At 32.5% G+C, this 27,531-nt stretch overlaps 1 long non-coding RNA gene across 2 annotated transcripts; it reads left to right on the forward strand.

The window, feature by feature from the left end:
* Positions 1-10,538: 10,538 nt before the first annotated feature.
* LOC148599433 (uncharacterized) lies at positions 10,539-27,374 on the forward strand. Of its 2 annotated transcripts, none has more exons than XR_015918152.1 (3): positions 10,539-10,609; positions 13,027-13,124; positions 27,250-27,374. It is a non-coding gene; the product is annotated as an uncharacterized LOC148599433 (long non-coding RNA). The 2 variants fall into 2 exon arrangements; XR_015918153.1 differs by lacking the exon at positions 27,250-27,374 and adding an exon at positions 15,038-15,224.
* Positions 27,375-27,531: the final 157 nt, after the last annotated feature.

The following is a 27,531-nucleotide window of genomic DNA, read 5'->3' on the forward strand; positions in this document are numbered from 1 at the left end:
ATGATCTTTTTTTACATTCATTGAATCCAATCTTTCAAAATATTTTTTCGTTTACATTCTCCCTAGCACACATCCCCAAAAATCAAATGATCGACCCCTTTCACTTTGTATGATGAGTTGTCCAAGATTTCAAGAATCTACGAACTGACCTTTCATCCTTAAACCATGGATATTGGTACAACGAATAAGAGTACCGATTTATTCATGTGCTATTCCGAACAAAAAAAATCTTTTAATGGTATCAATGAAGTTATAAGATAGTTCTGATATTTGGGAATCACGCATGTATTATACATGTAAACAAATTGTTAAACCTTAACTGTGATTAAGCCTTTAAATTAAAAATTTTATATGGTACTTTTGTAGAAGGGATAAAGAGACTGTCTAAGGAGAAACCAGGCAGATACTATGATATGGACGACACAGGATAAAGCTATTTTCTGGTGTATAATTAAACTCATTTTGTCAAGTGTTCATATGTGTACATATTTGTGGGTATCTATTTCCGCGGTGTCAAAAAATGATAAGCGTTCCATAATGTTAAAAATAAACCTTGCGGGTACTATATTTAGCGCTTTTCTGTCCAATGCAAAAAATAGCGAAAATGATATTTTTCAATACATGTTGAAAGTTCCCTAATAAATCAACAAAATTATAAATTTAATTTAAAGTATTTCCATGTACATGTACATATGTAAGATATAGTGCTTTCTGTGTAATTTATTGCATTCTCATCATCACGTTTAATTAAAAAAAACATATGATTTGTTGTGAGATCAAATGGATGAAAATAAAAAAAAGGCAAGTACAGGTCACTTCCATTACGACACCATTACTTCCTGAAAATCTCTTATTTACTAACATTAGAAACTGGATCCCTACTAGTTTTTATTATCTACATTTTGGTCTTACTCTTGACTTCCGTTCAGCTTCATTGTAAATTTCATATCAGGCTCTTCTTTTAAAAAGAAATAAGATTAAGATCTTTTTTTAGTGTAAACGAAAATTCACCTGAGGTCAAAGATGTATCGTTCATAATAACCGGAACCACGTGACTGTTCTTGGACATGTCAAGTATACGAACGACATCATCATTCTTTTTTTCTGAATCACCAAATAAGTCATGGCCTCCTGTAATCGCATAGAAAAAAAAGATCACCACATGGTCTTCAATGGTCTTCATTGATAAGCAAAAACCCATTCCATTTATCATTTACTTTACGGTCAGTCATCAAAATCTTCTAAAAAGTTAAACAATTGGAATCGGCATTGTTTGTTTTCGTATTGATGCAATTTAGTAATTAGAATAAATCATACATGTAACAAACAGCTCTTGGGCAAATTCAGATTTCTACTATGAAAACTCAAACCGAACTCCGAATAATCAGAAATCTGTCTAAACCAAGCATGTGTTCCTTTATTACAGTGTAAATCATTTTGAACATTGGTGAACAGTATTAAGTTTTAAATTCGATGTTGCAGGGTTCGGTTTAGACAGGCTTCATGGTAAACTTATCTCTTTTCTCTCTGTACAAGTTTCACCCGTGTCTGTCTGCTTAGCGGTAAACCCCCTTTTATAATTAATTAAAACAGCTAGGGAGTTCTATCGTACGCTTAGATTTAATCACTCTCATAGTCGAGTCTAAGTCCTCTTAAAAGCAGATTAGATGGGTACAACATGCATGACAACACACTTTCTATCAATATGAGAAAGGCACCGCCTGGTGTGTTAGTCACGTTTTTTTTGTGTTGTCGCAAAATGGAGTCTTATTATATAGACGTCGCGCACAAAGTTGACGCCACGAACGTAACGTTTTCAAACCACGTTTTACTTTTATTAAATGACCATGGAACGTTACCTCAGTTGCAAGCATTTTTGTCCTGTGTACTATCTGAATCCATTCTTATATTTTATGATTACGTGTGTTTGTTATAAAGAGGAGACTTTCTGGTGATTTGTGTTATTGATTTTTTGTACCACAAATTTCGTAATATGACTTAATGTCTGCGTACTATTCAACGTAAATTGTGGGTTGATTTTCTAATATACCATTGTTTTGAAAAAAAAATCTTTTCCAAACGGCCTTATTTGGAGCATGAGTTTAGATAAACACTACCATGAACAAAATTAAACTTTATTAACATTTATTAAAGTTTTAGTCGACCTCCTCCTCTCACTCTTCAAGGAAGCACGGTATATTTCTATGGAGGGAATCGTCAATAGAAACTGTTCCATTGTCACCCAGTTCTAGTTCAGACCATATATACACTAAAGAAAGCGCGGGAACAATAATAGGAATACGTTTTATCAGGGTTTTTTTTTGTTCTACTGGATTTTCGTTCACCATGCCGAAATAATATCCGTGTATTATTTATATTCCGGGAGGATAGGTTATCCCCCATTTGTCAGCTGGTTCTTTTCTTGGAACAATCATTTGATTGCTTGCTTTAACAAGGTCAGAAGAAACATTAACACCGTCTACTTTAACGCCAATTAAAGTTCCATTCGACACAAGGTGGTAAAGGTGTTCAATGTCACCAACAACTTCCACTTCTTCTGATTCCTGATCAGCAGTTTCTTTAGTCATTTTTAAGATAGAAAAAAACTTAGTCAACATTCATGCAATCGTAATAATAAGTATTTAAACATTTTTCATACGTATAGCAGGACAACTTTCTTATTCTTACTGTTTCTTGTTCCGTAGAACATACCTGGTAATGTTTTCCTGTTCTCTTTTACGGGTTTGAAATATCGATCACGGTTGAATCGATATAACGAAAATCCTTCGTGCGCATTTTGAATCATCAGCAGTTTTACAAATATGTTAATACATGTTATGTGTACTTTAAATCACATGCTGCCCACGACTAATCAGCTTGCTTTTTATGAAACACCGGCTACATCTTCAGGACCACGAGCATGCCAAGTCTCAAAAAAGTGTGTAATAGTTTTATTATATCCTATATCAGAACAAGCATCTTATTTTCCAATGCAGTGACGACTTTTGTTGCTTGTCACAACATCCGTCAGTAAACTCATGCAGGACTGAAATATCGCATGAAATAGCCTTATGGTAGGATTTTCGTTTTTGTTCTCTTTTCTGCAATTTTAATTCTTTGTTCAGTCGAATTATTTCCGCTGATGATAACTTCCTGCTTGCCTGTTGAAAATTTAAGCTATGAATTGCTACGTAAATTCCATGCATGATGTCATTTTTTTCCCAGAAAACAAACGTGTAACAAGACTTTGGACATAAATTTTATCACATATCTTTTAACTTAATTGTTCAACTGATTTGTTTTTGTAGTACAAAATAGTATTACATATGAACATTCTCGCAATAAAAATAGATGTATGCTAAGGCCTTTGAAACGACAAAAATAAGCCACTGATTCGTGACACTTAAACAGTAATTTGCCTTAAAAAACAGACATACACAACAAAGAACAAACATCAAATATACAAAGTATTAAAAGCAAATCAGCAAATCGGACTCCTCCAAAAACTGGGAACATGGACCAGATGCACCGGTAGGGTAAGTGTCCTCTGCTTTTCTAGAAACACCCGCCGAGTTGCTCATAAAAAGTCAAGTCCGGGGTAGACAAACGAGGAAAGGATAAACCCTAACCCGTTGAATAAATCAGTTTTCATGGTGCAGATGGATACACCATAACGATCCACGAGTTCATGATGACGACCATAAAACTTCTGTAGTGATGACTTCAATCTAGTAGCAACACAACCCTGTTCAAGAAGCCTACTTGTTAGAGTTCTAGCGCGATACAAAAAGTCTGCGTAGTTTCGACAAGCTCTGGCATAACGTATGAGTTGTGATATGAACACTTCATACGCAGGTGCTGAAGGGATGCTGCCGCAGATGAAAGGAAAATTGACAATTTTGAATGATAAGTCATCACGTTTGTCGTAAAGTTTGGTCAGTAGTTTTCCTTTACCATCGATTTCTAAGGGTAGATCAAGATATGAGGCTGACATCACAATGTCTGTAGTATATGTATATCCTTTATCTCAAGTTTTTGGGGTAGATGCGATGTATCAAATCTCCGAAATTAGGATTGTTCAAAGATAATACGTCATCTATATAGAGGAAACTGAGAGAAAAGGATCTAGCCAAACGATAATCTTTCTTACGGATCAGATCAGTTATAAAGTCAGCCTCATAAGAGTGAAGGAATAGGTCAGCAAGTAAAGGAGCACAATTTGTTCCCATTGAAGCGTTTGTTTTTGTTTAGCACGTGTTTTACTACATGTCAAAGTATCAATAATATATAGAGATTTAGTGTTTTGGTTTGTCAAAAGTTTCATCAGTATGGAAAAAATAGACGAATTTCCATACATTATAAAGCGAGCTTAGCACGCGTATCATCTTGTTTTGTGAATTTAAAAAAACACCTAAACATCACTTTTAAGAACCTTTTTCCTGCTCCCAGGTTTTAGTGGAGTCCGAGTTGCTCATTTGTTTTTGTTACTTTGTATGTATGATTTTAGTTACTTTATGTTCTTTGTTGTTTATGTCTGTTTTCCATGTCTGGTCTTTGTCCCTGGATTGCATTCTTTTGATTACCGCTATAACCTTGGTTCCCTTGATTACTCCTTCACTTATTGCGCTAGTCAATTAAGGTAACATGACCACTACAATCTCCACCTTTATGTCCGAAGAAAGATTCTTCTGAGAAGTCTGATGAGAGAACGATCATCTTAGATTTGAGTGAAAGAGGAGGCGGTGACGTTTACGGCTAAACATCCTAATGTTGACGTCTTTGTAGACTTGATTTAAAAGCGTGGACGGAATTGCCTTTTATTCAAGCGGGGTTTATAGGCAGAAATTTATCGATCTGCATGATGTTCACTTAGTAGGTTTCGAGTGGAAGGGACATCTTTATTTTGACCGAGTCCTTTCTATGTGTCTTTGTTCTGTTGCACATATTTGCCAGCGCGTTACCAATGCAGTTTATGTATGCATTTATGTATAGAGAACTTGGTTTTGATGTTAAGTATCTTGATGACTTCGCTGGATTTACCTGACAGAACCTTTAAGGCTTTTGATGAGTTAAAGCATCTTTTGATTTCTTCTGGGATAGAGGAATCTTCTCACAAAGCTGTCCCTCCGTCTAATAAAATTTAATTTTTAGGAATCATATGTGACACAAATTAACTTATTTTGCAATATCCTGATGATAAATGAAAAGATTCTTGGGTTCTATTTGGTAGCTGTTTTACGGTCACTACTTTCAGGAAAGTGTTTGCGCCTCATTTCCTGGGTAGTTGAGGCAGTTGAAGAAGTGTTCTATTCTTCCTGCTTGGAGACTAATTTTCCAGGGAGTGTCTCATCTTTGGATTTGTCCTTCCTCAGTTTGATATTATTCTTGTTGTTATTTAATATATTTATTTACTGTTTGTTTGGCGAACTTGTTTGGCGGATGTTTTATTATGTGGCCCGACAGATGCTTGTAATGTGTCTTATATACTTGTATGTATACATGTATTTCTGTTTTTGTCCTTATGTGATATCTGCCAAAATAAATATTTTTTGTTGTATCTAATTTTTATTAAGCCGAGTAATTGCACATATTACAACAATTTTACTTGTCATTGGTATGTTATTAAAAGGTAAAAACTATGGAAGTGTATAAGGCTCATAAATTGCGATTATTTTTGGTAGATATTGACTTATCTCATGTTGATAAGAAAGTTTTAACTGTATTATCTTACATTGAATATATTGACATATTCAACTGAAATTTACAAAAGAAGCACATATGCAATCTGATTTATATTGTTTAATTCATATTTTTACTGAGGATGATTTTGACATAAATCAAGTCGCAATACAAAAACTGATGATGACGCTTTAGATAAGGTATTTGATATTTTATTAATGTTAATTTCACATAGTTAACATATCATTTTGTTTTAGATAAGGCGATTAATCTAAATTGAAATGTAAAAATAGGTATACAATTGTTAAAAAATATATCGACTTCTGCGAAAATTCAGACAGAAAAATTTTAAATTGCCTAACTTAAACGTGAGTCAAAATATACCAAAATAATCGTACTTTATTACCCTTTAGGATATGGTTCATTACAATGATTGGCTAAGTTTTGAAAATTAAGAAACTTTGAAAGGCCAAATAGTAGTTTGTAGTTCATTTACGCTGTATGTGGGAGAGTTTTCGAATTAGAATAGTAGTATCAAGCAAACTGACACACTGCTGCGATGCATCATGAATTTGGAGTGTGTTTATTTGGTGTCCTTTGTAATCGCAATTCGACGATTATTTGAAGCGTGAAATATCAAACGGCGATATAAATTTATTCAGTACATGAGTATTTTGTTTTGTATTTGCAATGATTGTACCTAGTACTTCTTGTTACAGACCTACTACGATTGTCTCCAGGTTATAAAGTTTAGTTGTTATGAATGAGTAATCAAGGGAACCGAGGTTATAGCGGTAATCAAAAGAATTTAATCCAGGGACAAAGACCAGACATGGAAAACAGACATACACAACAAAGAACAAAAAGTACCTGAAATCATACATACAAAGTAACAAAAGCAAATGAGCAACTCGGACTCCACTAAATCAGAGTATTTGAATACTTATACACTGTCTTTACATTCTGTGTGTGTGTGTGTGTGTGTGTGTGAAATATGTGTTATTAATATATATGTGTATGTATTGAATAATAAATTATTGAAGTGTTTCATGAGTTACTTTATCAGAGTTTAAAACAAGATTTTTTACTCTTTTTGTAAAGAACATGTTTTTTTACGGTTACTGTCAACCTTGTGCACAAAACGTTTAAAATCACCATTTTTTCAAGTCTAAGTTATTATCGCCGTATCATTAACCATTCGCCGCAAAAGATTGGCAAATGGTCCAAAGTTTTCAAAAGATGAATTGAAAAAGATAAGATTGGATTCAAGAAACAAGTTAACACAATCAAATTCATACGATTAAATCTTTTTCAAATTATTATTAACTTTCAGATGATAAGTATTGTTTCTTATAATGTATATGATCTTCGAGAGTTGACAAAATTTCAGCAGTTATGTACTTGCTGTTCTGCAAATTATTATGATGTCGTAGGAACACAAGAAACGTTTTGCTCAGAAGATTTAATTGAGAATTTGTCTAAGTTCTGGAATGGTAAAATATTTCATTCATGCAGTGATATTCACAGACAAGGTGTAGCCTTTTCAATAAACAACAAAATAGAAAATGAAGTAAAATATATACAGGGTTTCGATGGTAGGTGTATTTAAATACAACTTCACCAGGATGACAAAGTTTTTGACATTGTTAATTTGTCAATTGTTATGCTCCTAATTTAGCCCTTGAAAGGAGCAAAGTTTTTTTTGGTAGCATACTAGATAAATTATCTGACCCCAAAAATGTCATTCTGTTGAGGGATTTGAATACATCTATGTCAACACTTGATAGGTGTGGCAAATCACAACACATTGAAGACAAAGCTTATAAATTTATTAGTTAATTTTGTGACAATTTCAATCTTTATGATGTATGGCGCTCAAGGAATCCGAAAGCTCGAGGGTACTCTTGGCGCCGAGTGGTTCAAACTATTCTCATTCAGAGTATGATTGGCTTCATGTTTATTCCAAAAATTTTTTTTCTGTTTTAGTCAAAAATATGTATCATAAGCACAACACTTTCAGTGATCATTCTTAAGTAGTTTTAAATATAGATTTTTGTGAAGTTGAGAGAGGTCCAGGATTATGGGTGTTTAATAACACACTGTTAAATGATGAAGAGTTTGTTTTAAAAATTGAGAAATTAATAGCAACTGAAAAACAGTGTAGACTATATGATGACAAACCACTGATTTGGTATAAGAATTTAAAATTGGAGATTAAATAACTATGTAAAGTTGTTTCAAAGTTAAATTGCGTGCCTAAAAATCGAAATATTTTAAAATTCAAAGAGAATTCGAAAAGTTCTCTCTTGCTGTGTCAAATGATGAAGAGTTTGATATAAAAAAAAAAAAATGATGAAATTAAATTATAACTTAAAAAGACACGAAGACATAATCTGCAAAAGAGCTATATTACGCTCTAAAGCTCACTGGGTTATTGACGGTGATAAAAATTCTAAGTATTTTTAGAGCTTCCAAAGTATAAGCAAAAAATTAATGCTATCAAAGAGTTGAAAACAAATGAAGGTATCATTGTAAATACAACTGAACAAATTTTAGAAGAAGTGAAGTCTTTTATAAGAAGTTGTATTACTGTACGCACATTACCAAGAATAGCGCACATGAGTTTTTAGATTTTATTACCTAAAAAGTTCCGGAAAATGATATGGAAAATTTAGCAGCTGATTTTACTTGCGTCGAAATTAAAACGGCATTATTTAGTATGACAAAAAATAAATTGCCGGGTCCGGATGGTTTAACTGGGCATTTTTGTTTGCAAGTTTATCATATGTTTGAAAATATTCTTATGAACATTTTTAGAATTATTCAAGAGGAGCAGATTATGACTAGATCAATGAGACATTGGGTTATAACCTTAATCTATAAAAACATAGGTGATAAAAATTTATTAAAGAATGTCAGTCCGATTTCTTTGTTATGCGTTATTACAAATTAACTGCTCGCATCATGTCGAACAGACCAAAATTCGTTCTGCCGAAATTAATATCGAATAGCCAAATATGTTGCATTTTAGGTGGTGACATTGCTGAAACAGCTTCTAGTATTCGAGATCTGATAGAAATAATTGAAAACGATAATTTAGAATTATATCTGATCAAAGTCGACCAAGAGAAAGCATGAAGTTGATCATTATTACCTTTTTCTTGTTTTACAGAAATTTGGCTTTGGTCCAAAATTTATAGAGTGGATTAAAACATTTTACACAAATGTTAACAGTAGTGTCAAATGCAATGGCTTCTTGACGGAGTATGTTAAGCTTAAAAATTCTATAAAACAAGGATGTCCGCTTTCCGCATTATTGTACGTTATGGTGGCAGAATCGATAAGACAAGCCATAGCAAAACATCAAAGTATACGCGGGGTAATTTTTCCGAAATCTGATAGAGAAGCGCGAATATTACAACACGCAGATGACACGAATATTTTCACAAGTGATATCAATGTTTTGAAACTTTATAGTGTGGCGTCTGTTGCGACAATAAACAAACATAAATCAGAAATAATGTGTCTCGGGTCCAGAACTTTATCTGATAATGAGCTAAATAAATTAGAAATACAGAGAATTGAAGATGTTACAAAAGTGCTAGGCATTAACGTTGGTAAAAACTATGGAAGGGGATATCCGCCATAAATATGTTCACGCGTTTCTTTTAACTTTGTTACTTGCTCATTTGTTCTCTGTATTGTCTCTCTTTGTTAATTGTTTAAATGTTAATTCGTGAAATGTATTTTTAGCGCTGTAACTTGCAGTTTGTACGTATCTTTCTTTGCTTAATGTCGTGTCTTTTTCTGTGGCATCTTTCTTTTACATTTCTACAATTATTAATTTGTAAAATACTTCTAACCCTGAAAGTTGTAGTTTTCCAATATCGCTCCTTGTTGAAAGTCTTAAATTAGTGATTTATACTGGTTATGTACAAATTAAAACACGTTTCTTTTAAAATCGACACGACTGACACGGTTACAAAGAACGCACTAACATATGACGAACGGAGAATAAACATGTTACTCATGAGCGATTTTTCACCGGAAGATCGAGCGGTTGGAATAAAAACAGGACAGGCATTTTCCGATACATATTTGGGTATAACTTTTGTTTTATTTAAGGTTCCGCTATAGGAAAATGTCAGTTGTTAATTTCTTCGTTATTACACCATGAAAAGACTTGAAACTTGGCCAAGAAGTTAATTTGTTACTATCTTCATATTTTAATGTTATGTTGATATGCCACTTATCACAAATAGTGTAATTATAGAAAAACATGTAGTTATTTTGAGAATTTTAAAAAAAGTGAGGTCACTACAGTACACATTTAAATAATACCAAATTGTTACCTTTATCTAGTGCAAGTTACCCCTTACATGTAACGAATTTCTGTATTTCACGGTCTTCATGGTTACTTTCACTTTCAAGTCAGCATGGCAAAAGCCGCCATTTTCTAAATCTTGGTGGGCGAAGAGTGTAAAAACAATCTAAAATCTCGGGTGATACAGGAACGATCTGGTCAGTGCCGACATTTCACCCAAAACATATGTTTGCATAACTGTAACTAAAAAGTATTTACGATGATAGTCGTTTTCATTAGAAACTGCTGTTTGCATCCTGCACAACTAGATCTGTCCACATCGAAAGTAGATTGATGTATTTCTACGCTCTAAAATGTATTAACTATTTTTAATTTTACAATGAAGTTAAGATTACCCTTCTAAATTTTGAACATGCTCTGAAATGGAAAAAAATATTCATCTTATTTACTGTCACGTGTATTTATACTACACTGTACAACGTTTCGTTGTCGGTTTATTTTACGACGTATGACATCCGGTTACATGTGAGCTGCTATTCGGTGACGCCAAGGATGTAAACACAGAGACAGAATGTTTGATTATTTACAATTGGTGAGAATATGCGGGTATTTATCTACTTTTTATATACAATCGACTTTTATTTAAACTTTTCGTCAGGTTGTCAACGCAATCAGTTGCGAAAATTCAACCATTCTCGATCATTTAAATATTCAAATGGTTTCATGCCCCATCATCGGCCATATTTACCACGCCTTTTGTGGCAACTTATTTACTTTAATTAAACATTTTTTTAACTGAACTGTTAAGGTTTCAGTCGTAAATATGTATAAAATTTTACTATTAAACGATTAAAAAGTATTTTTTATGATTATCTCGATATTTGTCGTATGGACACATAATATATGGAGGGCATTTTCTTACATGCTGTCCTGTCTTTAGCAAAACACTACAAATTAGGCTAAAACTCCTGTTTAGGGGATCCCTTAAATAGTGCTTTCTTTTTCTATCCATTATAGAATAATATGGGGTAGGCATTGCCTAAATCAGTGAGCGCCCTGATCTTTACCATACATGTACTATCTGTGCGAGTCTCATAGTCATAAAAATAATGGCATTACAAAGAGGGAGTGTCAACCCAGATGAAATTTTTTGCTTCACAAATGCAATATTTTTGTTTATATTTAGGCAGCAAGCAAAATCATTTTTTATATGAAAATCTGTCTTTTTAATTAATAGGGAGTTTGTTTTTAATAAATGAATAACTTGGAACAATTTTCCCCCAAAATTCCAACCCCATGAGCATACCCCTTTCCCCTTGCTCTCAAAATGGTCAATAACTTTATAGCACTTCGCAATAATTTACATGTTTTATCCCTTAAGGGCATTTCTAGCAACATCCATTTCAGTTTTGACCTGTCAGATCAATCTGTACAGATATCGGAAATCTTACAATTTTCTACGAAAACAAAATTCAGATGACAGCAATAAATTCCAAACAAGAAAATGATTGCCTTTCCTATCTTAGAACAGCTATGCTTCAATTTTGATTATATAATATTAAATTATAAAATATTTTTTTTCGGAGGCGGGTTAGGTTCTTGACAACAGCAACAGTGGAACAGTAAAGGAAGTATATTTTTATTTTCCTTCTTTTTTAGAAGAAATATTGGAAATCTTGTTCCATGGACAAACATACTGTTGTTGAGACAACTCTTACTATGGTAATGATAAAAAAGATATACATGTAAAAGAATTATACTTGATACTTTTCAAAAGACCAACTGGGCCCATCCAAAAAAATAAATGTAATAGCGACTCAAACCCATTATAATGGAGTAAATGTTATGAATAAATAAATAATATTTAAAACTAAAGTATGATTGTCTGTTAATATCACTGATCCAAATACTATCTTGAACCATCGAGTATAAATGACAAACTGAAGAAATGACATAGAGTATGAACAGAAGAAGGGATATGGACAAAGAAAAAAAGATGTTAAAATCCATTTAAAAGATGCAGATTTGCAAAATGTAATGCACGGATAATTGGACAGATTAGGTTTCAAATTCCATACCAATATAAATGAATAATTATCCAATCGTTTGTTGTATTAAATTTTGTCACATTAAGATAATATTAAAAGGTTTTCTTTAGAAAAGAGCATGTAAAACTGAAATTTTGGTAGTGAGTAAAACTGATAGTTGGTAACTTTGGAAAAAAATCAGCAAAGCAGAACGAAATGTTAACTAGATTTTAAACTCATCAAGGTAGGCTCTCTTACCAAAAATCAGCTCAATATCTGCAAGCGTTTAAAAAAAAAAGTGTCGAAAACTTAAATATCGGTAAATTCAAGGGCAATAACTCTGACAAAAATAAGTGAAGCCGAACAAAAACCATACTTGATCTGTAACTCATCAGGGTAGACTCACATACCAAAAATCAGCTCAATATCTGCAAGCATTTAATAAAACAAAACAGCGCAGAAAATTTAAATTTCAGTAATTTTTTCAATGTTCAAGGGCCATAACTTGGACAATAATCAGCCAAGGAAAAACGAAATGTTAATTAGATCTGTAACTAATCAAGGTTGACTCAGATACTAAACTCGGCTCAATATCTGCAAGTGTTTAGAAAAAGTGCGGAAAACTTTTCTTCTGGCTGGACAGACAGATGGAATGCAAATGTAAAGTCCCCTTCGGCTAAAACAAAATGGCAAACAAGAAGAAACTAGATGAACTAGTAGGGGGTCCATGGGAGGGTTCTGGTGGTGGAAACACATTTTCATTGGAAAATTTTGTTACATGTGTGCTTAATGTACTGTAAAATTAGTAAATAACAGACTAGAAACCACTTTTTTTAATGACACTGTAACCCTATCTTTTCAAAATCTCTAGGTCTGTAACATTTGATAAATGTAATGTTTTTCCAGCTGTCCCTGGATTAAAAGACCCTTCTGACAAGTATATGTACATGTACATAGTCAGTTTTGAAAAAAAATATGTATACTTTTATTTTTCAGGTTGTTCTATGGAAAAAGTGATAGATCCATACAAATACAACACATTTAGTACCAAGATATGTAGATGGAGATAGATTAAGATGTAGACCTTATTTTAGGTATTTCATGTATACATTTTACAGTTACAGAGTGTAAGTTCAATTGACATATTGACCTCTGACACATTGTTTTAAAATGATTTGTAAGTACCAATTAATCTTAGATAGGATGGATTTTCATAGAAAATGGTCTAAGGGGTTAACTTTTTTAAGAGGGGACTCCAGTATTAAATAATTAACAATTTAGGCTTGTCGTCTCGATGGGGCCTCTATATTTTGAATCGATTTCTTTAGTAAATGATAAGTAGCAAGAAAAGCTTGAATAAGATTAATTTAAAATTGTTCAAAGAAAAGTGAAGGCAAAGGGGGGGGGGGGCTACTTTTTATTTGCGGTCATGTATCGGTATGTGGGTGTTGTCGTTGTCTGTAGACACTTGTTTTTTTGTGCCATAATTGGAGTACTGGTTGGTATTTATAAAATCTTTTAACGTTACAAGGTTACAAACTCCAAAAGGAAGGTTGTATTGATTTTGGGGTTTATAGCCCAACCGTTTTAGAATCAGGGGCCTAAAAGGGGCATAGAAAAGCATTTGATAGAATTCAACTTCATAACTCCAGTACAAGCATAGGAATGTCTATGATATTGTTCCTTAATATTCTATAAAATGGTCAGACTTGGATTTGTTTTGGGGGGTAAAGATTTGAACTTTTCAGAAATTAGGGACCAGAAACATGTATTTTCTTGATGTCCAAACAATATCTTGACTATTAGAGAATGAATCTCTTTGAAATTGTATTTCATGGTAATATACATGTACAATGTACCACCAAAGGAAGAGTGGGACTAATTCTTGGGGTTGTGACTTGAGCCGAGTAAGAATAAGGAGTCACTATTGGGCCATGAAAAACAGTTTCTTTTATTATTTCTGGACAATAACTTGAGTGAAAAGAAATGGATCACTTTAAATTGTACCACAAGATGCCATTTTTCCACAGGAAATTTGGGATTGATTTTTACAGGTTTTTACTAGAACCATTTTGAAAGAATGGCAAAAAAAGTGACTAAATTGGTTCTGGTAAAATTTTTATCTTGTGTCAAATATCTAATCGTAATCAAATTTTGTAGCTGTGTCAGGTGTAAATGATGTGTCCATACTGTTTTTCAGGGTGTTTTCCAAATGTTCAGGGTTCAATCTCTGCAGTCATATCAAGCTGCACCCTGCAAAGCATTTTATTCGAGTTTACCTTCAAATTTGTAGCTGGCAGCAATACAAATTTAATATAATTGATTCTACAGTTGAGCATAAAAGGAGGGTTAATTCTATATAGGTATTAGAATTGAATATTTCTAAAGAGTAAAAATGTGTGCTCATGGGGTAAATGTTGCCATGCTCACCATGGTTGTTTGATTCAATCATCTCTCAGGGGCCAATTTTGAAATTAACACCTTATTCTGCCCCAAAATGGCATATTGAATGAAAAATCTTACAATATTAAACTGAAATCCCAATTCCTTATTTACCCTGAAAAGTTTGATAATCATATCAACAACATTGTCCTTATTTTAAGGGTTGCAAAAAGAAATTTGTTTAAGGTAATGTGTATATTTTTCACATACATGTATATACACATGTACATTATCATTTCAACAAACTTATTTTAACTTGCAAAGCTCTATCGTTTTTTTTTCTTAAACATTGTTGTAGGTGCTTTAATTGGTTAATTTTATTTCTATTATATAATCCTAACACATTGAATTAGATCCAAATGGCTTTCCATATTGTTCTCACTAAAGAGAAAGTGAAAGTAGCTTTAAATAGAAATGAAAGTAGTCCCAATATAAATGGCTTTCATTTAAATTCATTTTGAGTAATTTACTTGTAACAATTATAGTTTTAAGATTTAGAATCGGTTAAAAAGGGTAATTTGCACTAGATACATGTTTGTTAAATATTGTTGTTTACATTTTATAGGTAAATATGGACTTACAAAAGATGTGTATTTAATGGCAGTCTGGCACCTTTATATGCAAGATTCAAGAATTACAGTAACGGAAAAATGTTTTTAAATGGCTTAGAAAGCTTGTGCTAAATGGGAGGAACATTTTGGTATATGATATGATGTTATTATGGCATACACTAATAAAATATTGAACTTTCAGTTTTTGGTTTGTTTTCCTTTAGCGGAACCTTAATGACATTCAAAAAATTGAAAGGATTTCTAAAGAAGAGTAAATGTGCTTTTAAATGATTAAAAGTATTTTTTAATATCGAATAATAAAGCGAAAATTTTGACAGGACGAACTTTTGCTGACAAAATAATTGCGATGAAAAGGGGGACATGTTGAATAAAGTTCATTATTCATAAAATGTGTCATTTAAGTCAAATAATGTTTACTTATTTTTCAAGCTTATACTCATAGGTACATTTTGATGTAACAATTACTTCATTTGAGCCTGTTAAAGTGGTACAATCTTGACAGGACGGACTTGTTCTGATACATGATTTGTGTCGTTTTTTTTTACGGGGGTACGGTAAGAAAACATCAAATATTTGGATTTTAATTCATTTTTGTCACAAATCCTTAACTTATTCTTAAAGCTTAAACTTTTTGGTATATTTTGTTGTACGGTGTATATGTTTTTGAAACATGTTCAGAAATCAATTCAAAATCTCACGGAACTAACTTTTTTCTACAGAAAAGTTTTAACTTGCTATCAGATGTGGGAACAAACAATGTTAAGTTTTCTCTAAGTGATAAATGGCTGTCAAAAAAGTTTTACATATTCGTAAAGCCTGTATTAAACGGTATATTTTGATATCAAAATATTTAAATTTGACAAAGTTAAAGGGGAAATATCTTGACAGGACGAACTCTTTCTTTCACGTTATTTGTGCAGTTTTTAACGGGGATATGGAAACAAAACATAAAATATTTGAAATTTACTTAAGTCTGTAAAAAATATTTATCGGATTCTTAAAGCTTTTAACTGTTCTAGTCATTTTCATGTATAGATATTTGAAAATAATTTAGAGATAAATCCAAAATCTTGACAGGACGAACTTTCGGGGTGAAAGAGTAAACAAGGGAACCAAGGTTATAGCGGTAATCAAAAGAATGTAATCCAGGGACAAAGACCAGACATGGAAAACAGACATACACAACAAAGAACATAAAGTAACTAAAATCATACATACAAAGTAACAAAAGTAAATGAGCAACTCGCACTCCACTAAAAACTGGGAGCATGGACCAGGTGCACTGGTAAGGTAAGCGTCCTCTGCTTTTCTGGAAACACCCGCCTAGTTGCTCATAAAAAGTCAAGTCCGGGGTAAACAAACGAGGGAAGGAAAACTATGACCCGTTGAATAAATAAGTTTTCATGGTTCTGATGGATACACTATAACGATCCACGATTTCATGATGACGACCATAAAACTTCTGTAGTGATGACTTCAATCTTGTAGCAACATAACCCTGTTCCAGAAGCCTATTTGTTAGAGTTCTAGCGCGATACAAAAAGTCTGCGTAGTTTCGGCAAGCTCTGGCATAACGTATGAGTTGTGATATGAACACTCCATACGCAGGAGCCGAAAGGATTTTGCCACAGATGAAAGGGAAGTTGACAATTCTGAACGAAAAGTCATCATATTTAAAGTGAAACATATTTATTTATCGACATAACTAGACCTATAAAATTAATATACACCCAGCGGGCACACCACGTGGATTAGTCCGAATTTCGAAATCGTGTAGGTGGTGCATATCTAGTTCGATTTGGGATTCATTTTTCTTTATGCTGATGTAAGTTTTATGGGCTATTTGTCATCGGTAAAAAGAAGTTTGAAAGCCTTAACCCAGGGTCAGCAGCCATTTACTTGCGTGACGCCAGCGAGATTTGGTCGTATGCAAATGAGATTCCGTCATACACAGATGGTCACGTGAAATCAATTTACAATAGCTTCGTGATCCTGCTGCAATACGTTCGGTTGAACTGTGAATTTTTTAGATGTGTAAAATATTAAATGTGGCACCCCATCCTTAGAATACCCTAATTTAATTGTCTAAACTCAATTTTCGAGCAGGTTATTAAAATATTTATTGGACATGCATTGGGAGGTGTGTGTTTGGGGGGTTGGTGGGCAGAGGGCAATCATAAATATTTTCTGCGGGATTTTAAATTGCTTCATATTTTTAAATAGCAGTATATAAATATGTTTTGCACTTATTTTTAATCTTCAATCACTTAGATTCTTAATATATTGAAGTTTAACATAATGTTATTTCAATGTGAGATTTTAACTGGCAGTGTAACTTGTGATGAATTGGATGTCTGTATACCTGTTTCTTGTTTTTTGTGTGTTTTTTTTGAGTTTTCGTTTTTTGTTTTTTTTTGTTTGTTTTGTTTTTTGTGTGTTTTTTTTTTGTTTTTGTTTTTGTTTTTGTTTTGTTTTTTTGTTGTTTGTTTTGTTGTTTGTTTTGGTTTAGATTCTATGGGGAAGAGAGGGCTTAAGGAACCCAATTATATTATACTTGTGAATTTTTTTCTTTCACTGCCAAACATCTCTGCATGGATTTATATATAGAATATTTAAACTTTTTTGTTTCATTATGTCCAGTCATATCTATCAGTAATACATTTATGTACTACATCATATGAATGTATGGTTGATTATTACAACTGAATACCAGTGCGGTTCTGTTGAATACATGTCCTAATAACTTACCATAGATGAGGACATAAATTCCAAATTATACTCTTTGGTCAGAATAAAAAGATATCTACATGATTCACAGGTCTGAGTCAAATTATCTCAAATATTTATACAACCCCCAAAAATTGTTCACTCCTATATTGGTTTGGATTTGTTGTGGTCATCTGGAGACACTTGGTTTTTGTGAAAATTTTAGTATTAGTTGGTTAATCTTTATAAAGTTTGAAACAAGGTTGAAAACTACAACAGGAAGGTTGGTATAGATTTTTTGGTGTTAGAATATGGGAAATGAATTGGTCCTAAAACAATAAGTGCATTGGATTTAACAATACAACTCTAATAAAAGTGTAGCAATGCCTATGATATTGCTTCACAATATTCTATACCACAATAAACAGACTTGCTTTGATTGTTGGAGTTGTGACTTAAGCCAAGTAAGAATAAGGGGCCCTAAAAAAAGTATTTTTCCCCTTGATTCAAGAAATAGAGGGGAAAAATACTTGTTTGTTTCTGGTTTGGTTTTGAAAACAATTTGTAGATGTTACATCAAAATCCTTGCCTGCATTTTTCAATTAGATTTCAAATATCTTTTACAGTTTACAAATTATAAAAGAAGCCATGCCCTAATAAATATTTTTTTTAAAATTTTTGGTGCATTTTCAAGTTTTTGTTTATAACATTCCTTATGAAAGTTCATGCCTACATGTTTCAATCAGATTTCAGATATTTCATACGGTTTTTGAGTTAATAGGTGCAATTTTGGAACTTTTTTCCAATGGATGCCATTTGAAATTAAAGCCTAAATGCAAGAGCTTTAAGAAGTATGCCTACCAAATTAACCCTATTTTTTGAGATAATGAAGTACAGAGTGATCCATGAATGCACTCTAAAGCAGACCTTTATACTTATATTGAATTTCAAAATGTGCAATATTGTGTCCAAAAGATTTGTGGTGTCCATAATGAACTGCAAGTCTCTATGTTAAGTGTGTCAATAACTAATATTGTGTCCACACTTGCAGAGTTTAATTGTCTGTGGTTGTATCATGTTGCATTTGGCAAAGCTTTTTATTTTGACTTGGACACATTCTTGTATTGGAGGGATTCACATTTTCTTTCAATTTGTTTAATTACTGAGGAGTTTTCTTCACCTATGTATGTTATGGTGAAAGTTGTAACATTCACATTAGTTTATTTAAATTTTATTTGGAATTATCTTGAGTACCTACATGTTTAGACAAAATGTTGCACTTTTCTCTATTACTATGTGCATGCATCATAAATAAAACATGTTTATACACTAGTAAACTTAGTTACATCTTCCAGTGGCAATATTCTTGTAGGATTTAGGGGGCAGGGATTTGATGTAAGATCAGAAATTTATGTTGGACAAGCACAAATATTTAGTTTTAATTCAGTAGCATCTGAAATCAATATTTCATGTTGAAAAAAAAAATGCCTTGTTTAGTAATTAGGGAAACATAGAATCATTATTATTCTACTTTTCAATGGAGGAGTAAAATATTCCTTTTAGGAATTTGGAACATTTTTAAAAGATCACTCTTCCCTTGCTAATAAAATGGTTGATGCTTCAGAGATTGAACAAAGACAGAATAATAAAACATAAGACAAGGTCCATTTTACAAATCATTTTTGTGCATCAATGCAAAAAAACATCAGTCTGCACCAACAAAAATGTGATTTTAGGATTTGAGAGCCAACACAAATATTAGCTGTTTCAATTTGCAGATATACAAATGTACATGTACATGTATATATAACTTTTAATTGTTTGATAAAAATGACACATTAATGCCTCACTTAGCTCCAATACAACAGGTATGTCCTTTTTTATGTCTATGGTTGAAGTTGCAGTTAGTGTGAGGATTCTGGAATCTATTATACTTTGAATAATTCCAACTTTTCTATGGTCCTCTCTAAAATCTAAGTTCAGATACCAGTACACCGTGGGTTTGCTTTTATTAAAATATATACTAATTTGTTAGTAATGCTACATGTTGTAATTGCCATTTTATGTACATCTACAAGACATTCATGTAGATTTCGAATTGTACTGCATACATTTCTTCTTGTCACTATATACAACATATCATTCTGATATGCAATGTGCCTAATCATATTTTTTTCAGAATATGAAATTTGCGTCCATCAAATATAAGATGATCTCTTTCATTTACATTTACCACCTTGATTCCAAATCTACCAATGCCCCAGACTTATCGACTCCATGTTGTTCCAGCACATACGCTTGTTTAGACACACAAAGAAGGCGGTGTTTGTTGATCTCACGTGACCATCTGTGTATGACGGAATCTTATTTGCATACGACCAAATCTCGCTTGCGTCACGCAAAGTTGGAAATCGAAAGTAAATGGCTGCTGACCCTGGGTTAAGGCTTTCAAACTTCTTTTTTACCGAGATTTGATGACAAATAGCCAATAGAACGTACATAAGCATAAAGAAAAATGAATCCCGAAACGAACTAGGTATGCACCACCTACACGATTTCAACATGAAAGTCGTAAGAAGCGCGTGAAGGACTGAATCTCCAACTGTGTGTATGGCACATCATTCTGACCCCAGGGTCAGAGGAAATTCGGACTACACGTGGATTCAAAGTTGAAATCACGTCAGTTCACCACGTTGATTCAACGTTGAAAAATGGTATTGATTTGAAAATTCAATGACGTGGAAACTTGACGTGGATATGACGTGGAAACTTGACGTGGAATTAAAGTTGAACTTTAACATGGAATCTACGATAGTTATAGATTCAATATCCACGTTGACTCAACCTTGAATTTTTTCATGTTGAATGTATTTTGACCATTGTTAAAGTATACTATGGTAGCAAGAAAAACACCATTTAAATGTTTCTTGTAATGTTGAAAGTTTCAAAGCAATTTCGACCACAAATTTTCAATATGCCAGTAATATATGATATAGTCTGATTGATTTAGCATTATCTTATAGAAATAAAATGGTCTATATTTGTTGTCAAATTTGGTGTACCTGAGATAGAAACCTACATGTATATTTTGCTTGTAATATGGCCAACACGCGCTAATAGTTTCTTGTATTCTTCTTGATAACACGACAAGACAGTACAACTTATCCCACCAACAACTGTACATCCAGAATTTAGATTTCACTGATGTTGAGGTTGACATAAAAATATCACAGCGATTAAGTATTATTTTATTAATATTTTACTATATGATTTAAACAGCTAAGATTTTTAAAAAATCACAATGCACAAATCAATTATTCTTTAAACCACCACTCCTTTTGGGGGCATATTTTAGGACCTTAGATCATTCATCCAATGTAGCTGTTTCCGAAGTACCATGGGAAGCCAGTACAGCATCTGCAATTTTTTAGATTAGTTCATATTTTTTCAACAAATAACACATTTGAAGTTAAAAAAAAGCATACTAACTCTAATACATATTTTCAGAATTTTATCTCAAATCAATTTTTAAATAAGCTGCAATCAGGTTTTAAATTGCAAATTCAATAACTATTTAAATTTAATTCGTCCGATTGAATATTGTAATAGCTACTTATACATTTGATGTAAAATAAACACAAATACATGTTGTCAGGCTACATAACATCGCTGTGTCACTTCAATTTATTTATGCCAGAAAGTGCTTTGTAATGGTCTATTGATATGCATAATAAATATTCAAATGAATTGATGTCACATGACTTAGTTCTGTACCTAAATATTCAAATAGTTTTTCAAATATCTTACTTAAAAATAACATTTAGCTCAATATGAATATTTTCGATTTTTAGATAAAATTCCCAAATTGTCTCTTAGAGTGTTTCCGTCCTTTAGAAAAGGTTCTGCAGTAGAAAAGTTAAAAAATGCTTTGACAAATGAATTGAAAATGTTCTTTTTGAAGAACATACTTTATTAGATTAAACAGCACCATCTGGATGTGTAATAGAAGACCAGTAGAACAATGTGCCTCATTCTGTAGTCACCTTGTTTTTTTTTGGCTAATACAAATACCTTAATATATATATATATGGTTTGTAAAACTTGACCTTGAATTTTTTAACCAGCCTTTTTAGGTAATAACTTATATAAAAAATCTAGTGACTGCAAAAGCCAATCTTTATTTAGTATTCCAATAGTGATATGCATAATTAATTAACTATCTTCAAACATTAAATTCTAAACCAATATCTTCAGCATAAATACTTCAAACTTACCCCTAATTACTTGAAACGACTTAGCTTCCTTGAAGAAGTAATCAAGGGAACCAAGGTTATAGCGGTAATCAAAAGAATGCAATCCAGACATGGAAAACAGACATACACAACAAAGAACATAAAGTAACCAAAATCATACATACAAAGTAACAAAAGTAAATGAGCAACTCGGACTCCACTAAAAACTGGGAGCATGGACCAGGTGCACTGGTAGGGTAAGCGTCCTCTGCTTTTCTGGAAACACCCGCCGAGTTGCTCATAAAAAGTCAAGTCCGGGGTAGACAAACGAAGAAAGGAAAACTATGACCCGTTGAATAAATCAGTTTTCATGGTGCTGATGGATACACCATAACGATCCACGATTTCATGATAACGGCCATAAAACTTCTGTAGTGATGACTTCAATCTTGTAGCAACATAACTCTGTTCCAGAAGCCTATTTGTTAGAGTTCTAACACGACACAAAAAGTCTGCGTAGTTTCGGCAAGCTCTGGCATAACGTATGAGTTGTGATATGAACACTCCATACGCAGGAGCCGAAGGGATGTTGCCACAGATAAAGGCCATTTTTTACAAAATTTTCTCGTCACATTTATGTAAGACATGACTTTATTACTCATGAATCTGTGTAAAAAAGCAAATCATTGGTAATACTATATAGCTGTTCAACAAATGCAAAATTTATAGTACTCCTTCAAAATGGTAAAATTCATTTCATTCCACAAAGAAAGAGTTTGTAATGTAGTATTAAGTAAGAGATCACACAAGATATCTTGTAAAAGTAAAAGGGAACTAAGATTCTAGATTTTCCAACACATTAATATTACATCAAATAACTATCCAAAATAAAACATGCACAACTATCCTGGTTAAACTAATCATCACACATACCGAAGAACGTGCATGTTTTTTTGTATATGTCTATACACAAGCCTGTGATTTGACCATATGCGTGTTTCAAACTAGTCACAGGGGTTATTCTGGCTTTAGACAATTACGGGCCCATTTAATATAGGGGCTTAAGCAGGATAAGAAAATCATAGGGAAAAAATGATAACCGTGTACAAAAATGGTTTGTTTCTATAAACACAAAACAGGAATGTAGAATTGATACTTGTATTTGAAAAAAAAAAAAAAAAAAAAACTAAACATCATACGACAGACCAATTCCAAAATTTTTGAAATGATTTGTATACTAATATAAGAGTATTGTTCCTGAAACAATTATTTTTGTTCACATGTACATATATATACAACTTCGAAAAGCTTCTCTAAAACCATCTAATATCATTTAATGGAATTAAAGCATATTAGTTCATTCGTGTATTTGTGATCGAAATGACTTGAATATTTGTGGCTGCTTATACTTAAAAAAAACGGAACATAGGGGTCGGAAGACAGTTTTTAAAAAACTAATTCAAAAACTGTTGCCTTTGCAAAATTCTGGTTCAAGTCATAAAATGCTACTAAAAGCATTTCTTGCATTTGACTATTCAGTTAATTTTTACAGCCTGACTCATTGTCAATATTTTCTAATATGCAAATGGAAACCAAGTGAGCGATTCAGTCTCTCTTTGACCTCTAGTTATCCATTTATAATATTTCTATAATATAGTTATAAATATTGAATTTCAAATTGTTCTATCTAAATTTCTGCCACCAAATGCCATGTTGAGTAAGTCACAGTATTGTGACAATATGTTTAAACATCACAATTATAAAGAATTTTGAAATGTTCTATAAAAAAGAATCTACATGTTCATTTTTTTTAACAAGAATCAAGGGAACCAAAATTCCAGCGGAAATCAAAAGAATGTAATTCTGGGATATTTTGATAAGGAGATGTGCATTTCAGTTAAACATGAGTTCAAAAAATGGAAATGGGATATCATATTAAAAGAAGATCAACAAAAACAAGAAGTATAATTCTGGGGTCTAATTAAATTCTCTCAACATACAGAAATTAATTTAAAGAAAATAGTATCAGTCCTGCGACATTCGTCCTCATTAACACTAAGTCAAAATTTGGTATGTTATTTGTCCATGAGATCAAAGGTCAAGTTCAAATGTCAACCACTCTAGTGTCACCTCGCCTTAATGAAATATAGCCCCATACCAAATATCAGATATCTAAGTAATAAGACAAAATAATTATGGCCCAGGCAACATTTTGTATGGTATTTTGCCAAACTTTTGTATGTCATTTAACCGTAAAGTCAGAGGTCAAGGTCAAAAGTCTTCCTATCTAGAACATTACACTCTACCTTAACGTGATTTACGTACATACTAAATATATATCTGGGTAAAAAGACAAAAAAAAAAAAAAAAACGTTGTGGCCAAGACAAACTGTTGTATGCCATAATTTTTATTATTTGTTATTTGACCTTTGGTCAGATGTCAAGGTCAAAGGTCATCTACCTAAAACATTACTCTCTGCCTTGGTGTGATATACTTAACTGCCAAAGATCAGATATCAAAGTAAAAAGACCAAAAAGTATTGCCACAGAGAAAATTATGTATCGTATTATGCCAAAATTTGTATGTGATTTGACTCTGCCCTCAAAGGATATACCAACAGACCAAATATTAGAAGTCTAGATCAAAAGACAAAAAAAGTTATGGTCTCGACAGTGTTGGTATGAAAAGCGTTCAGATGAAGAAAAGACTTTATGGGTAGTGATTCGGGTACAGATGAGGAAAAAACAAAGATAAGTTACATATTTTTATTTTTCATAAGTTTCAATGGAGAGTACTTGCTACACATCCATGCATACATTTGGATAATATTTCCTTTCTAGTGCTGACAAACGGGTCTGAACAAAGTCTTTTTTCGTATATTTCAAAATGTCAAAAATTAAGAATTTTGGTTGCTATGGTAACCAGATCTACACCAATAAGTTTGCTTTGTACTTTATTGAAAATTCTTTTCTTTAAGACACACTTCATTAATATAATTATGTAGTTTGACAAAATTCTACCATCAGAAACATAAAATAACACTAAAATTGTGTTGTTTTTTGTGATTATTAGGCCCTTAATTGGTGGTTGCTAAGGAGTGGTCGTTGTTATTGTAACGGTTAAAATATTTTTTTTCATTTCTTCATTTTATTTATTGTTTTTCCAATATATCGAACTGTTTTAAAATCAATTTGGATAAAACATCTGACATCGATAAATCACCCACTGCATGACTTTTAAGCGAACTGCTACTTAAGTAAGGCTGTCTTAAGTGCTATACCAGACAAGGAGAATACTTGTCACCTATACTCTTTTCAATATATGTCAATGATTTAGAAGACTTTTTTGAAGAATCGTAACATTCATGGACTGAATCTTTTAAAAGAAGAAATTGAAATGGAACTCTCTCATTTTTAAAATCGTATTATTTTCCAACGACATAGTGTTACTATCAGAATCAGAATCCGATTTATAAAAACAACTTGATGCACTTTATGACTACTGCACATTGTGGAAACAAAGTTAATGTTAGCAAAATAAAGTTGTTGTTTTTTTCGAAAGGCAGGATGTCTAAAGTTTGAATGTTCAATAATGCATCTCTTAATACGGTTGATAGTTTTAATTATTTAAAAATATTGTTGTCAAGAAGAGTTAGCTTTTCACAAGCGAAAAAGGCAAACGTAGAAAAGTCAAATCGAACCATATACTAGGCAGATATCAATGGAAATAAAAATCAAACCAACGGTCATTAACGTTTGGCTTAAACTAGTTACTGGAAAATCTGAAAAGCTACCTGCAATTTTATTTAAGTTCGCTCTTAAAAATATGGCAATAGAATATTCCGGAGAAAAAAGATTAATCAATACTGGATTATTGTGGTTGGCTTTTGTTTGGAACGAACAACACGAACATAATGCAGACTAATTTCAAAAGTCCTGGGTCCCAAAAGTGAAAAACACACCTGAATCTCTGAATTATAGATTGCACATCAAAGATTTTGGAATTGAAAATTATTTCAGAATTTTAGATGACAAAAATATTATTACTCTTTGTAGATTTAGAACTTTCCCATTGAAAGTAGGCGTCGGCAAAATATTAGTAGAGAAAATAGAAAATATCATTTATGTAATTCAGGAGATATTTGGGGATCACTTCCATCATTTGTTTAAGTGCACATCGTTTGATAGTGACCGAAAATAGTCCTTCTCGCAGACGAATTTGTTAAAAGACCAAATATAATTAAATCTAAAGCTTTGATGAATAGCTAATCACCTTCTGTTCTCAGCAACTTATGCTACAAATTATAAAGATGTTGTCTCAATGGTAGTTCTCTAAATTTATGTATATAGAAATTCATCATGAATTTGACTTAATACTATTTCTTCCAATACATGCACACTAATGTCTTATGCATATTATGTATATATGCAAATTGTATTGAATTTGTCCTCTGTACCATAGCATTATGGTATTTGACTAATGTAATATACGTAGCATAGATCTGCACAAGATTTGTGTCTCCAAACACTACAGCTCTTGACTCCATTTTTATAGTCACAATCTACCATGTACTAAATACCATGGGCCTTACCACAATTACAATTCATTTCTACAGTTGCAGTTTTTTTTTTATTTTACCATTATTTCAGAATTTTAGATGACAAAAATATTATTTCTCTTTGTACATTTAGAACCATATCTACTTGACCCATTATTGATTCAGGACACATCCATAATTCTCCCTTTTCCAAACATGAAATCAAATGGTCTTTCATATATTTTTCTTCTTACTGAATATGAAGACCCCAGTAAAACCACTTATACAGAATTCAACCGTGTGTGTAATCGCATATAAACCACAATCAACTGAATTAGATCGTTAATGAATTTCTGGGATTTTGACGAGAAGCCAAGTAGTGCCAGTCAAGTATCTTAAAAACCAGATTTCTGTGGAAACTGTTTTGTTAAAATTGAATGCATGTCTTAAAGTTTTTACTCAAGCTATGCTTTGTGTTAAAATGTCTGCCTGGATATATTTTTCGTTGTAATCGAGTTTCCTTCTTTCATATGTAGATTAAGTTAAGAATGTGGTAAATCTGGACTGACATCTAAACATGTACGTGTTTCATTCAGAGTGTCATCTTCCTGGATTGTCTCTAAATTAAATTGTAACTTTTTTCCTGTTACGGGAGTAGCTTTTTACTTGTTCTCTTTCTGCTGTATTTGCTAGTAGGTGAAGACTGACAAAGGTTATTTTTTTCAACAGGTTCATACCCTCTGCGGAGATTTGCTGTTAGGATATGGAAGCATGTTGTTGTAGATGACATGATTCATTGGGAACTATTGTGACACAATACTTACCACTTCTACCTTGAAGAATAAAATCACCCTGAATGGGTACAGGAGTGATTAGGTTACTGTGCATGTGCATGATGACTACTTACTGCTGGAGGGAATTGATGATTCTGGGAGGAGAGACAACTTTTTCCTGTACGTGAGGTGTCTCTGATAAATTTTCCTCAGCCTTACATCACATTGTTCATCCCCT

Source organism: Perna viridis, chromosome 13 (assembly GCF_037379345.1).
Source record: "Perna viridis isolate PV_CMFRI_1.1 ecotype Kerala chromosome 13, ASM3737934v1, whole genome shotgun sequence".
In the NCBI taxonomy this organism is placed as follows: Eukaryota; Metazoa; Mollusca; class Bivalvia; order Mytilida; family Mytilidae; genus Perna; species Perna viridis.